Here is a 15,463-nt window from a genome sequence, read left to right as displayed (position 1 = left end):
CCTTACCCTCAGCAATGATTCGGCAATAGAGGCTGCAGCCAATTTGTCATTCAGACCCATCCAGCAATCAAGCGAACGGTGGAACGAGCCTTATTCCCCACGTTGATGATTAGTCTGTGTGTTAGTCTGGGCAAATTATTGACGACAGCTGTTAGTGTTGTGAGTTTGTGTGTAATCCCACCACTTGTCAATCATGTTTTTCCCGACTGGGGAGATTTTTTTTGTGCTGTTATACTACAAATGGCATCAACCTAACTGTCAGCAGCAAGCTAATGATCAGAGCACAGCGCTCAGGCGTTTAGATTGTTTTAGGCAGGTAATATCTTAATAAGACAGTAACATGGGAAGCAATGTCACCCCAAAAGACTCTATCAGCCCCTAGACAATTCAAGCCTTTTCTTCTTAATGCAGTCAAAAGCTGTAGGGTGTTTATGCAGTGTTACATTTAAAGTCGGATGTGAGATATTATTACTTAATATCTTAGCCTTCAAGCCATAAAGATGTTCCGTTGCCTGGTGTACAGATGCTCACATGTTAAGAAACAAAATAGAAACACTAACATTAGTTTTGCAAGTGTTCGATTGTCAACAAAGACATCTCCTAGCAGTTGTATTGTGGAGGAAAAATAATGTTATGCAGTGCTGGCTTTTGTTCTTAAAGGGGTCATCAGATGCAAAATTCACTTTATAAGTTGTTTGAACATAAATGTGTGTTGGAAGTGTGTGTGCACATCCATCCTATAATGATACAAATCCACGCAGTTTTTTTTTAAATCCCTATTTTAAAATCCTCTTTCTCAAATCAGGCTGTTCTTAGGCTCCTGACAGAATGATGTAGTTCTTTACAGGCCACTCCCACGATAGTTGATAATCAGCCATCAGTCCGCCATTGTGTCGACTCCGGTGCAGGGGAAGACAAGAACATCTCCGATTAAGCGATTGTTTGTGAGGTGTTTTGCTGTTGGATGTAATAATGAATATAGCAGTCGTCATTTACTCCTGACATCTGAGCCGCTGAAGATGCAGAGGATTAAAGTTACTTTTGTTTTGAAGTGAATGCGTTGATCCCGATCTGCTAAATGCGTATATGTTCGTGCGAATCATTCGTGATCCAGCTTCATCTACAGAAGAAGTGAATATAAGGGATTTTTTTATGAATCTTTGCAAATTTATTGAAAACAGAAACAAAAAGAAACACGGGATTCTCCGCCCGGCCCTCCTCCGGGGGAAGGAGCGACAGTGTCCTCGTCTTCTCCTGGGAAAGAGCAAAATTCCACATCTCCGGGTTGCCCACGTCAGGGCCACTTCGTCGCCTTCCTGGACGACCTGGGGGCCGGCTGGGAAGCGGGGGGCACCGCACTCCTGCGAGAGGCTCGACGCGCCAGTCTAGGTGTCGATTCAGCATGGGGCGGAGCAGCTCTGGAGGACACAGGAGGGCGCCCACGATGACGAGCAGACTGAGGCCTGGCCCTCGGGCCAGAGGTGGCAGCTGGAGCATCCCACCGGGGCAGGATGTGCTGGATCGCCACAGTCTACTTTTGCACTGCCGAGAACTGCTGTGACAGTGTCGCCGAACAGCCCAGCCTGGGAGATGGGAGCGTCGAGAAAGCGTACTTTGTCGACGTCCTTCATCTGTGCCAGGTTGAGCCAGAGATGGCGCTCTTGGGCCACGAGAGTGGACATTGCCTTCCTGACCGCGCCGTGACTTTCGTCGCCCGGAGGGAGAAGTCAGTCGCCGTGCGCAGCTCCTGCATCAACGCCGGGTCGGTACTACCCTCGTGCATTTGTTTTAGAGCCTTGGCTTGGTGAACCTGCAGCATAGCCATGGCATGCAAGGCAGATGCAGCCTGGCCCGCAGCACTGTAAGCCTTGGCCGCGAGAGCGGCCGTCAGCATACAGGCTTTAGACGGTAGACGCGGACGTTTTGCAGGCACAAGTGCACCGCAACCGCTCTCTCCACCTGGGGAATGTCCACATACCCCCTAGCCACCCCGCCATTGAGGGTAGTGAGGATGGAGGAGGGAGACGAGCGGCTTCTGGCCGTGAAAGTGGCCTTCCATGACTTCATCAGCTCCTCATGCACCTCCGAGAGGTTGTGGTTGTGAGCCGCGTCCCGCCCCGATAAACCAATCATCCAGCCGCGAGGGCTCGGGACTGGGCGGTCTGTTGACCTCCAGCCCGATGCTCGCGGCTGCACGGGCAAGCATGGCCGTCAACTCCGGGTCCAGCTCGGCAGTGGCGACAGCACCCGAAGGGGGCCGCCCCGCCAAACCTTCATCCTCGGAGGACGAAAGCCCATCCCCCGATGCTGCAATCGACATCTGATCCTCGGGTGGCACACCGAATGAAATGCTGGCAGCCCCGTGGGACGAACCAGTGAGATCACTCGGGAATCGGAAAGGAGTGATCGCTGCGTGAGGAGTAAGAGGTCTGTGGGGACGTGCCCGGCGGAGAAGCTCTTACTGTCACCCTCAGATCTCCCAGAGCGCCAGCCGGCGGTCCTCTGCTCGAGCCAGAGAGACCAGAAACGTGCCAATCTTTTCAGAAAAGAAAGGCGAGATCGCAGTGCCGTCATGTTCATATGCCCACAACAGGCGCATGAATCATCCACAAATGCATCTTCAGCATGTTGGATGCCCAGACACTGAAGACAACGATCGTGTCCGTCATCCGCAGACAGGTAACGACCGCAACCAAGAGAACATGGACGGAACGGCATCTTTAAAAAGACGTGAACTGTCCGCGATTTGCTCTTTTAGAATTTGCTCTTTCAGTTGAAGTGCCCAGGGGAGTCGCTGCTGGAGGGACACCGCTGACTACACCGTAACGCCAACCGGGAACAAAATAAAGAGGTGGAAAGGCTTTGTGGAGATCAGCGATCTTCTCATCCACTTGGCTCCGAAGCAAAAATCTGATGAGTGGATGCACCTGTCGCCTATTTATACCCGTATGCACGGGGAGTGGCTCAGGTATGCAAAATCCACTAGCTAATATTCATTGGTGTTTTCTCTTAATATCAGAGGTGATTGTGGCTCCCAAGTGAATCCCCTAATGTCGTCACGACATAACTCGTAGTGAACGACAGATAGGGAATATGTATCCTTGTGTGTAGTTTATATTTAGCTTGCAAAATTATTTATTTTGGTTTAATAATTTAATACTTTTATTCAGCAAGGATACAATAAATTGATCAAACATGACAGTAAAGACAATGTTACAAAATATTTTATTCAAATAAAACCGTTTTACCTATCTATTCATCAAAGAATACTGCACAAAAAAACAGCATTAAAGGCAGTAATAAAATAAATACTTCAATATTTTAATAATATTTTTTTATTGCAGTAAATACAGATTTTTTTGCATTATACAATTTATTATTTTATTCAGAAACAGGAATTATTTTATCACATCAAATGATATTTATTTTATACATACACAATAGGTTAATACTGAATCGTCTGATTGAATGAATCAACGAATCACTCATACAGACGGTCACTTGTTTCATTCCTAAATGTATCAGGTTTGAACAAAAGAGTTTTGGTGATTCAATGCCTCTCTCATTAATACGGTGCGTTCCAAACGGGATATATCGCCCTCCAAATCGCACTTCGGAGTAAAACAATCATGGCCGCCATATTGAAGGGTCGTTCCAAACCAAAGTGCTCAAAACTGGCCACTTCAAAGGCCCCTTCGGAATGAAGGATTTCGAAGGGTAATACTGATGGACACTTCGGGCCCCCATGATCCTTTGTGTTGATGCGATCCATGATGATGGCGCCTCCGTGTGTGCATGAGATGATGACGCAGAAGGGTACTTCAAGAAACAGTTGTTTGGTCCCTTACACCCTTCAACCCCTCAAAGCTCTCACTCCGGAGGGTAAACCCTTTGAAGGGATTAAGGCATAGGGATGAGCCCTTCCGAATGGAACACAGGGAAAGTCACTAGTTTAATTTCCCAAATGAACCAGTGATTTAGATTAATCATTTATGAATGATTCAATGACTCAATCTTAAAGGCAATTGCACGTTGCCACCTACTGTCATATGATCCAAACAAAGCTGCAGCAAAAAATAGAATGTAATCATCAATCCCATGTATTAATAAATAAGGATGCAATAAATTGATCAAATGACAGTAAAGACTGTTTACTATTTAAAAGAATCCTGAAAAAGTTATGTTGTCTCAGAAATAAATGCCACAACTGTTTTCAACACTGATAATAATACGTTTCTTGAAGGATCATGTGACACTGAAGACTTGAATTGAAAATTGTCATCACATAAGTAAATAAATAAATAAACAAATAAATAATTAAAATAGTTTTTGAAATTCTAATAATCTTTCACAGTATTGTAGTTTTTAGTACTGTTTTTAATAAATGCCACCTTGGTTAAGAGACCAATGAGAATAATGATTTCTTTAAAAAAAAAAAAAATCAGACTTCAAACTTTTGATCAGCTGAAGTTAATCATTTGTTTTGTGGTGAAATTGAGGATTATGAAATCGGTAAGGTTTTGGTTTTAGTATTGTATATGTTAGCACACCACATTGGTCAAAACACCTTGAGCTGTGGTGCTCATGTTGAAAGCACAGCTTGTGACATTTCTGATTTCATTAATTTCCTGTCCTATGTTATCTTTTTATTAAACGTACAGATCAAGTTTTATTTTTAGCAATTTGCAGTTTTACTGTTGTGCTAAGGAACTGGTAGTGCATCATTGATTTAATCACACTCTTACGTCATTATTTAAAGCCAGTTCTTTATTAAAAATGGTTTCCAACTGCTGTGGAGTCCCAACTGTACCAGCATTGATTAAGCGAAGCATATGCAGAAATAGCTCTGAACTAAATGATGGCAAAATGGTTTTAATCGTTAAACTGCCCTGGCATTTTTCGTAGTGGCAGGAAATTATTTTCATCAGCGTTTCGTTAGGTTTGCTCTTAATCCTCTTGCACCTCCATTGATACCTGGAGAAATGAAATGCACTTAATTTGCCTGTTAGGTGCAGATGTAGACTCCAGCTGCAGGCATGAGGGTCTGTCAGAATCCTTCATTTGAAACTTCTGCTCACTGTATCTTCATAGTGAGTGCTGTGAGAAGCTCTTATGAACTGAGATGCAAGCATGAAAAGCAGTCTAAAAATGTTTTATCGTGAGACATTTTCATGACAATTAGACTATGAAAATCTAAAAAAATCTGCATAAAGTCTGTAAATAGACAGTATTCGGCATACTCAAATATTCCAAAGAAATACTACAATATTTTAATTATAGATTTATTTTATTTTTGTAGTGCAGAGAGATTTTGTTTTCTTTTGTATTATGCAATATATTAATTTAATAGGAAACTACTATTAGGAATTATATATCACATATTTCACATCATTCCTAAATGCATCAATATAGTTTTGACCAACACAGATTGGATAATTCAATGCCTTTCTCATAAATAGAGTCACTTGTTTCAGCTCATAAATGAATCAGCGATTTGAATGAATCATGAATGATTTAATGACTCAATCTTAAAGGCAGTTACATGTTGCCAACTACTGGCAAACAAAGTCACAGCAGAAAATATAATGTGAAATATACCTGTAAACATCAATCCCATGAATTAATAAATTGTCTTAATTAGGTATTGCATTTAAAGCAGCCTAATCAACAGTGAATAACAACATGCTATTTAGCAGAGACCCCCCCTAACTTGAAACAACCTCAAAGGTTGTTTATCTCCGGGTTATCTGCAGGGGAGCGTTTTAAGAATACTCAATAATTTTCTATTTAAAAAAAACCTGTTAGAACCTGCATGATGCTCACAGCAGGCAGCATAGCACACACAAAGATGATATCTAAAGAAGGGTTGTTCTACAAAACACTCATTAGTGAATCTAGGCTCCATTAGTAAAATAAATAAATAAAGTAAATAACATAACATCATAATATATATATATATATATATATATATATATATATATATATGTATATATATGTGTGTGTGTGTGTGTGTGTGTGTGTGTATATATATATGTATATATATTAATAATGCCTAAAAACATGTTTTCAGGAGTGAGAGCCAGATAAAAGCTGTGGGAAGGATACAGAATTATTTCACATGTTTTCAATGTCCCATTTTGTTGAGCAGTGCAAGTACAAAATGTGACACAAGATCGAGAGACGAGAGAAAAAGAGAGCGCCGATTGTAGAGCACGATAATATCCAAAGCTCTCAAAGTTTCAAATAAGTTTTCTGTTTGATCGGGGCACAATGTTTATGCATTGATTTGCGTCCAAGTTTCACTGACATGACACATGAGCATGTTTTCTGATAGTAGATGAAAGTTAGGCTGGAAGTAGACATGTTGCGCAGCCAATCAGTGACAGTGATTGTGCTTCATTAATGAGCGGCCACGATATTCACAACCCAACTCATCCTTTTTTCCTACATGCTTTTCCCTTCTTTCCCAGCCTAACAAGGTAGTTATTTTATCACACTTTCAGCTTTCAAATGTAGTTACGTCCACAGAATGATGAAGTGTCAAATGCACCCAGGGAAGGCAATTCTGAGGATGAGACTGTCAGTGTCTATAGGGGATCAAAGCAATTTGCAAAGAGCATCCGGTACAATGTGTTACCTAGCAACCCCTGACCAGGTGGCTTAGAGCATATGGGGGGGGGGTGAAATCCATGTAGTCTTTTCTTCAGTTACACAAGTTTATAAAAATCGATAACCGATCGGAAAACACATGAAATGAAGGTAGACCTTGCCCTCCCCGACGCTGTTCTTCAGGCAATCCTTCATGCAGATTGCCAGGTTGCTTCACTCCCACAAACACTCGGATTCTCACTGGGAATGAAGCAGATGTCTATGCCTCAAGTGGCCCGTTTCCAGCGGATGGCTTTGTCAAGGCTAAGTTGGCCAATCGAGTGTGATGTGACTCAAAAGGGGGTCCATACAGCCACCGAGGGGGGGTTGCTGGTGGGGTAGCAGCCCTGTCATATTACAGGCAATTAGTGGCTTACTTTCCAGCCTGGAGAAGAGCCCCATCTTCATGCTCAAACAGGCAAACTGGGGTAATCCACTTAACATTTTCTCTGTTTCAGACTTAAGGGGACACTGCTTGATTGCTAGAGAGTTCATCGATAACAACGGGGCCTCGTTTGGGGCGACATGGGTTAATTTAAGGGAAGACGCCGCTGGAGGGAGGAAAGGAGAGGAGATGTTCCTCTGGCTCGCAGGGACACTTAAGTCAGCCAGCAGGAAGATTGATGTGACATTGTGTTTCTTGGCTGTCTGTCTTACACAGCAGAAACAGGTGTAAATTAAGTGGCTGATGAATGCTTGCTCTAATGTCTTTGACTGATCCACTCCTCGACTCCGACAGCTCGTCTGAAACAATGCTAAAACAAGGACACCGGATATCAGAGCTTACAAAGAGAAGAATTTAAGACTAGCGCTTTTTAAAATCAATATAAGTAAGCAATTTGGCTATCCAAAGGCGTAAAACATCAAGGTAGTGGTGCGGTTCAAAAGACCTAAATCAGCATTGTGCAAATTACTTGCATCTGAGTAAAAAAAATTAGTTTACTGCGACATAATTATACAAAAACAACAGCATCCGGTTAAAAAAGCACAGAGTCAGATAATAGCCTGTCTGCATTTAGACAGACAGTGGAAAGATCAGCCTAACACACAGAAAAAAAGTAGATGTGTATTTGGAACTTAAATACTCAAATGAAGAAGTTTAATTGAAAAATAGAAAGTGATTTAAGGCCCACAAATTGAAATTACATTATTTGCATTGTACAGTATTTTAATAACAATAATGAGAACTGGGTTGAGGAAAAGTGTTTACTTGTCATGAAAATAATATTATAAAACAAAATCATAGGGCCTAAAACTTAATTATTTCCCCTTAACTTTTTTTCAATCTTTCTTTTAATTATTTTTCTTAAATTTTTTTGCCATGATTCCTTTGCAGGTTATAAGTTATAAGATTAAGTATTATTATTATTATTATTAATTTGTATTGCAGTACAAATTAATAATAATAATAATAATATTATTGTGTATGTGTATGTGTATATATATATATATATATATATATATATATATATATATATATATATATATATATATATATACACACACACACCCGTATATAGGAGTGTTAACTTCCTACATTGTGACCTTTTTCATAATAGAGGAAGTATAATTATGTTTTATATATAGATAGGTTAATATGAATAGCATGTCATATTTTTCCCCACAAGCAGAATATTGCAGATGTATATTTGGACCTAAAACATTCAGTTGAGAAATTATTTTTTGTTTTTGTTTTTTGGTATAATGTTATTATCAGAATAGCATTTCTTGTGTTTTCATTAAGCAGAATAAAGTTCAGGTGCATTTTGGCTAGTTTTTTTTTTTCATAATTAAGGCCTCGCAAAATAACTGCAGAAAGCAATTAGCCAAAAAATATATATATATATATATATTTGGCTGGAAAATAAAACCTTAATGAGTCAGTGAGGGAAAGATTACAGAGATAGAACAGAGGGAGACCCTCTGCCTTACATTATACAAAAGGCCAACAGGGCATTCTCAGTAAAAAAATAAAAAAAATAAAAAAGGAGGGGTAGTTTCAAGAAAATCTCTTTTCCATTGGAAATGCACGAGTCAACACCCTGAACCATACTGCAATAGGAACTTGGCACGAGACCCAATGTTTGAAAGACAGATGAGCTTCCTGTAAGAACACTCTGAAGCATTCTTACAATGACAGCTGTTATTTGAATACAGAGAGCAAAAAGGAATACTTCAACAATCTGTCATCAGCTAGACTGATGAGGGTACCTCTCCAAAGGCCTGTTAGCAGAAAAAGAAAAAAAAAGGGGCAGGAATCTGGCTGCAGTCTTCCCTTTGAAACCAATTATTTTCTCCATCCTGGGCAGCACTTAAGGCATACAATATGTCACCTGCCAGTGCCTGGAGGTCAACTCCTCATCCACTCGGATCAAGCTTATTGCAAACGCCTCATGAAGTCGGCACTCTGCTCTCGCATGACTCCACCGTTTAATGCCAGATTAGTAGGAACCGGTTGCCCGCAATTCACCTCCCCAATGTTTTGAAGGTCGAAAACCCTATTAATGTACAGTTAATGGCTTTCTCAACTTGTTTTGTTATAGTGCTTGTCAATCCTATTGATAGTTACACAGAGAGGAGCCCTTTTTTTAGAATGGCGACACGCAAGGTAAAACTGTATAATAACTGTATAAAAAAAATGTCCTGATTTGAAGCTAAACACAACTCTGTTGAAGTCCTCAGCCACGTTTAGATTAGGAGGGTAAAAAAGCTGACGTTCTCTTTAAAGATTCAGATCTAAACATCACAAAGTCTCCTCAAAAAGCCTCTATGGCTTTGTGTTTTATTGACAGGTCGACTGAAACAGCACTCATCTGTTCCGCAAGACTGTCCACTGCCGGATCAAAGGAAAACGCATCCTCTGCAAGACGACAAACAAATGAGAGATGGCTCTTTGTGGAAGCGCACAGGACTATCATGTGATGCTAACTGTCAAACATGCATTATTCAACGGCAAGTAAACAAGAGAGGAAAGAAGAGCGAGACGTGTTTTGGCTCTCCACCAACTGTCTCATTAGCCTCACTCTGTCTTGGAAAAACAAACACTCACCGGGCCCACTGAAACACAGCCAGGTCTCACGTGGATGTGTTACATTCAGTGGCACAGACAGCTCCTCCAGTCAAACAACAGAAATTTTGTACTTACCTCGCACAGGATTTGCCGCAGAGGCCTACACCTCGAGCACCAGGGGCCAGTGATCTTCTCCGCATGGAGTGACAGCGTATTCAGATTTACTGAATGCCCCGTCTGACACAAACACACCTGAGTCTGCTAATGAAGGCTTTGAGAAGTGTCTGGTAAGTATTCAGGTGTGTTGGCACCAAGTTGTGCCAGAGCAACAAGAGGATGCTTGACTGCTCCAGTTGAATCTGACAGATCTGCACTGAGAAAAACCTGCAAGCGCTAGGTCGTCCGTAAAATATGCGCAATCATTTTATACTATCATCTAGGTTAAGGTTGAGTGATTTTCTTCTAAGCATGAGCTGAATTTATGTCAAAACATTAAAATATATATATATTAGAGCTGTAGATTTAGCAATTAGCATAACTCTCTCACATATATATATATATATATATATATATATATATATATATATACACACACACAAATAGTTTATGGTGATTTACCATGATGATGATGAAAAAAACAACAACTTATTTTTCCATTGCATATTTCTTCATGTTGCATTTATATGTGACCCTGGACCACATAAGGGTAAACATTTTGAAACTGAGATTTATACGTCATCTGAAAGCTGATAAACTTTCCACTGAGTGTGTGTTTTTGGAATCTGAATCAATCAAAATATTGAGAAAATCGCCAAAAATTGTCCAATTGAAGTTCTTAGCAATGCATATTACTAATCAAAAATTAAGTTTTGATATATTTATGTTAGGAAATTTACTAAATATCTTCATGGATCTTTACTTTATATTCTAATGTTTTTTGGCATTAAAGAAAAATCGATAATTTTGACTCATACAATGTATTGATGGCTATTGCTACAAATATACCTTAAATATATTTTAAAAGTAATTTATGGCTGTGATGGCGAAGTTAAATTTTCAGCAGCCATTCAATCTTCAGTCTTCAATGTCACATGATCAGAAATCATTCTAATATGTTGATTTGGTGCTCCAGAAACATTGCTATCAGTTATTGTTGTTGTCAGTGTTGAAATGTTGTGCTGCTTAATTTATTTATTTTTTATTTTTTGGAAACTGTACATTTTCCAGATTCTTTGATGAATAGAATGATTAAAAGAACAGCAGTTGTTTGAAAAATCTTTTGTAACATTGTAAATGTCTTATAAATTAAAACTAGCACTTATTTATTAACTCATTTATTATAATAAAATATAATTTATAAGTCTGAATATTTCTCGAATCTAAGTCTGTGGGGATTTTTTAATGCCCTTTTTTGTCTGTTAGGTGAAAAATGATCGTGTAAAAAAAGTAATATCACACCTCTCAACAAGCTGCATGTTTTGAAGAATTATTCATGTCCATATAACTGGGCCGCCACATGATGTATTCCACACTGTTCCACAGCTCTGATGGTAGGTGAATTTTCTTCTGTAATTTAAAGGCACATTCAGTTTTGACATAGAAGATTCTGGACACATCCACTGTCATGGTGCCTTCAAGTAGCTGCACAGGTGCACATTATAAAAGCAGATCAGGCAGCACAGCACTGAACAGGGTGAGATTAGGTGAATTCTACTGCGTGACACCCTGACACCAATCACAAACATCTCTTCCGAGGTTAATAATCAATGAACCTCATACAACTGTGATGCATCCACAACATATGGTTGTTTCGGAGTCTAGAAAGAAATCAGTATGGCCGAACAGAATTGGTTCAATCTTTGAAATACTTTGTGTTCATTTTTATTTCTGTTGGATGCATGGCATCTGGTGGCTACACAGAAGAAGAGTTACAACGTTTTTATAGTTATTAAAAATGTATGTTAAAATGATTGATGAAAAAATATTCAGTTGATTTAAAGATGAATAGTGCAATCATTTCAACATTAAAATACCCTCTCGGAATGGACATATATATATACGTATATATATATATATATATATATATATATATTTTTTTTTTTTGTGCCAGTAGTGGCGCTGAAATCATAAAAGTTGTAGGTTGTAAGTTTTAATATTTATTCACTAACTGATAATTTGATGCATATCAAAGTTTTCATGGAAAGTGACATAAAATCTTTGAAAGAAAAAAAGTTAAACTGCTGTTCAAGATTTTAGGGTAATTTTTTATTATATTTTATTTATTCTAAGAAATTAATACTTTTATTTAGCAAGGATGCATTTCATTGATCAAAGGTGACAGTACAGACATTTATTTTGTTAAGATTACTATTTCAAGTAAATTATAGGTTCTTTTTTTACTTTCCATTCAAAAATCCTGAAAGAAATATCACAAAAATACAAAGCATTACAACCATTTTCAACACTGATTATAATAAAGGTTTCTTGAGCACCAGATCTATAAAGACTGCTGAAAATTCAGCTTTGCCATTACAAGAATTAATTGAATTTTTAAATATATTACAAAACAAAATTATGTAAACTTCTTTCATAATATTACTATTACTGTACCAAATAAATGCATCCTTGGTAAACATAAGATACATTTTTCAAAAACATTAAAAAACTTAGCAGTTTTGAATGGTAATGTCATTACATAATCTGTACTTGTAACCACTGGATCTGATTACTAATTCTACACACACTTCTGCTAATTTCTTTAGTGTTTCTGTAATGATTGCTGACCGACACTGCTGTGCAATTATTTCGATGAGTTTTTCACTGGTCTGTTATTGTAGTGTCAACTACTTCAGATAAACACACCCCTCAACCGCACATAAAAACAAAACAAATTGTGATTTATTGCTTTGCTTCTTCTCTTCCTGACTGTCTCTTCCTGAATAAGTAGATGGTTCTTGGACAGATTTAGCTGTGGATCAGGTTTTAAGCAGTTAGTCAGAAGTCTGGCTACGCAAGACGAAGTCTGAGATGAATCATTGCTGAACATGAATGTCTGCAGACATCCAGCATAGTGCGTCATTCACCTGTACCTCATGTGGTAAAATTTAAACTCTTGATAAAGTCTGACAGTGTGTTTTCATTTCCTTTAACGTAAACAATGAGCACACTTTTGATTGCTCAGTATGTGGGACTTGTAGATGTGTGTCTGTTTGTTCGCTGAAGCATTTTGCCCTCTTAACTTCCTCAATCTGTGCAATGAAAGCAGGTCTGCGTGACACAACACATATGACACAGCTCTCCTCGAGTGATAATGCTCGACAGCAGTGTTGATCAGTTCCAGGAAGAGGAAAGAATATTCCCTCCAATGATCCATATCTGCAATGCGCTTTTATAAAGTCATGATCTTGACTGAGACAGAGCCTGAGATTAGCTGATTTGTTCTTCTTATATAAAGGTTGTGTGTATTTTTTAAATGTATGCATTAATCCATCCCTTGAGTATCTTCCACTCTTCTAGGAAGGTTATCCAGTCGATGTTGGAATGTGGCTGCAGGCTGAGGAGTAAGCTGATTGATTGATTGATTGATTGATACTTTACATTTTAAACCGCTACACCAACCTGTTCCAGGACACTTGATCCAGGAATCCAACATGGCCTCTGGAGATTCTTCGGAACGCAGAGATGAACAATAACCCCCCAAGGCGAAGGATCAAGAAACACCGCGGGAAACGCGCTGGGATTCGAGATAGACTCAGGAAAAGGGCTCACAGTCCTCCTCTTCTGAGCATTCTGCTCGCAAATGTCCAATCCTTGGAGAATAAGATGGACGATCTTAGAGCCAGGATTAGTTTCCAACAGGACATAAGGGAACGTTATATCCTTTGTTTGTCAGAAACGTGCCTTTCGTCCTCGGTCCCGGACACTGCTGTAATGCCAAGTGATAACTTCTCCGTTTTACGGATGAACAGAACAGCAGAGGCCAGTAAATCCAGGGGCGGAGGAGTGTGTTTCATGATTAACAAGAAATGGTGTGATCCCAGGAATATCTCCATTCTGTCGCGTTCCTGCTCGCCTCATCTGGAACATCTTTCCATTATTTGCCGCCCATTTTATATGCCCCGGGAGTTTTCATCGATCATAGTTACTGCTGTGTACATTCCACCACAGGTGGACACTGGCTTGGCTTTGTCTAAACTTCACGATGTGCTCAGCGGCTACATTAACAAACATCCTGACACTGCCTTTATCATCGCGGGAGACGTTAACAAAGCTAACCTCAGACTGGTCATGCCGAACTTTCATCAACACGTATCCTGTCCAACTAGAGGACCAAATACACTGGATCATTGCTACACTCAGTTCAAGAATGCCTACAAAGCCCGCTCACTACTGGCTTTTGGCAAACCGGACCATGCCGCCATTTTCCTCACACCGGAATATAAAAAAAGGCTCGTTCAGGATCCTCCGGTGCAGAGAGTAGTGACGCGCTGGTCCTCCCACTCAGAGGCTATGCTGCAGGCGGCTCTTGATGACGTCGACTGGGACATGTTCCGGGCGATTTCTTCTGACGTTCACGGATGTAGCATTAAGCTTTGTAAACACACAAACCGAGCAAGCTACAGAAACAATAACGATAAGGACATTCTCCAATCATAAACCGTGGATGGACAGAACAATCCGTGCTGCGGTTAACACGCGCACTGCCGCTTACAATGAGGCTCTTCCGACCGGGAATATGAGCGAGTACAAAGCATCGTGCTATGCTCTCCGACGCGCAGTAAGAGCCGCCAAACACAGATACAGAGAGAGAATTGAGTCTCATTTCCAGCTCAATTACTCTCGACGGATGTGGCAGGGACTGAGGACCATCTGTGCCTTCGGAAACAAATCCTCCGCGGAGGTGAGAGCAGATCCGTTACTGGCCGACAAGTTAAACACCTTCTTCGGCCGTTTCTCTGCCGTCCAGCGCGTCAGGAAGCAGCAGGCTGCTTTCATTGGCCAAGGCCTGCCCATGAGGCCGTTTGACCGACACGTCAAACAATCAATCACAGTTTGTTTCGTTCAGCGTCACGTTTAGGGGCGTGGAAATGTTGCCACAATAACAGACCGGTGTGTAAAACTCTCGGACGTATTTTAAAGATTCTATGTCGCAAACTTTAAATATTTCACTTACTTTTGAAAATCCAGCGTTTATTTGATCCTGATAAGCGTTTGTCATCACAGTTGTAAACACGACGGCTTTCTTCTTTCGTGAGGGGGTTTGGCACCACGGCATCTTTGTTTCTAGGCGGAACGTTAAAGAAAGCGACACACACTTCTCCCAGAAATCCTGTATAATTCAACCAATCCAACGACGACTTTGACACTCCTGAAGTGTTTCCTTGTGTGCCATATGCATCAGACGTTAAGCCAATGTTCCATGGGTGTGACGTCTGAGGCTGAGACTAGTATAACTTAAGCTATATATATTTTTAAGAAAATCAAATTTGAGTTGACATTACACACACCATAAATTAATGCAATGGTCAACATTATTATGTCAACAGAATTCATGAAAACTGAATAAAATGTCTGAAAAAATTTACAAATTAGAATTTTTAGCTTGCAGCATACTTGTATTAAAGTTGTGGTGCATACATTCATTTGTATCATATAAATCCATCTGTGCTGTTTATGTTTTTGTTTTTTCTCTTTTATTCATTTGTCCATCCATCCGTTGTTCAATCTGTTTGTCCTATATAGGGTAGATTGATTGACTGAATGATTTCTTTATTTTTTCCAATGTTTGATTCAGTATTATGAAAA

This window comes from Barbus barbus (genome assembly GCF_936440315.1).
Source record: "Barbus barbus genome assembly, chromosome: 17".
In the NCBI taxonomy this organism is placed as follows: Eukaryota; Metazoa; Chordata; class Actinopteri; order Cypriniformes; family Cyprinidae; genus Barbus; species Barbus barbus.
Note: the sequence above shows the minus strand (reverse complement) of the source record.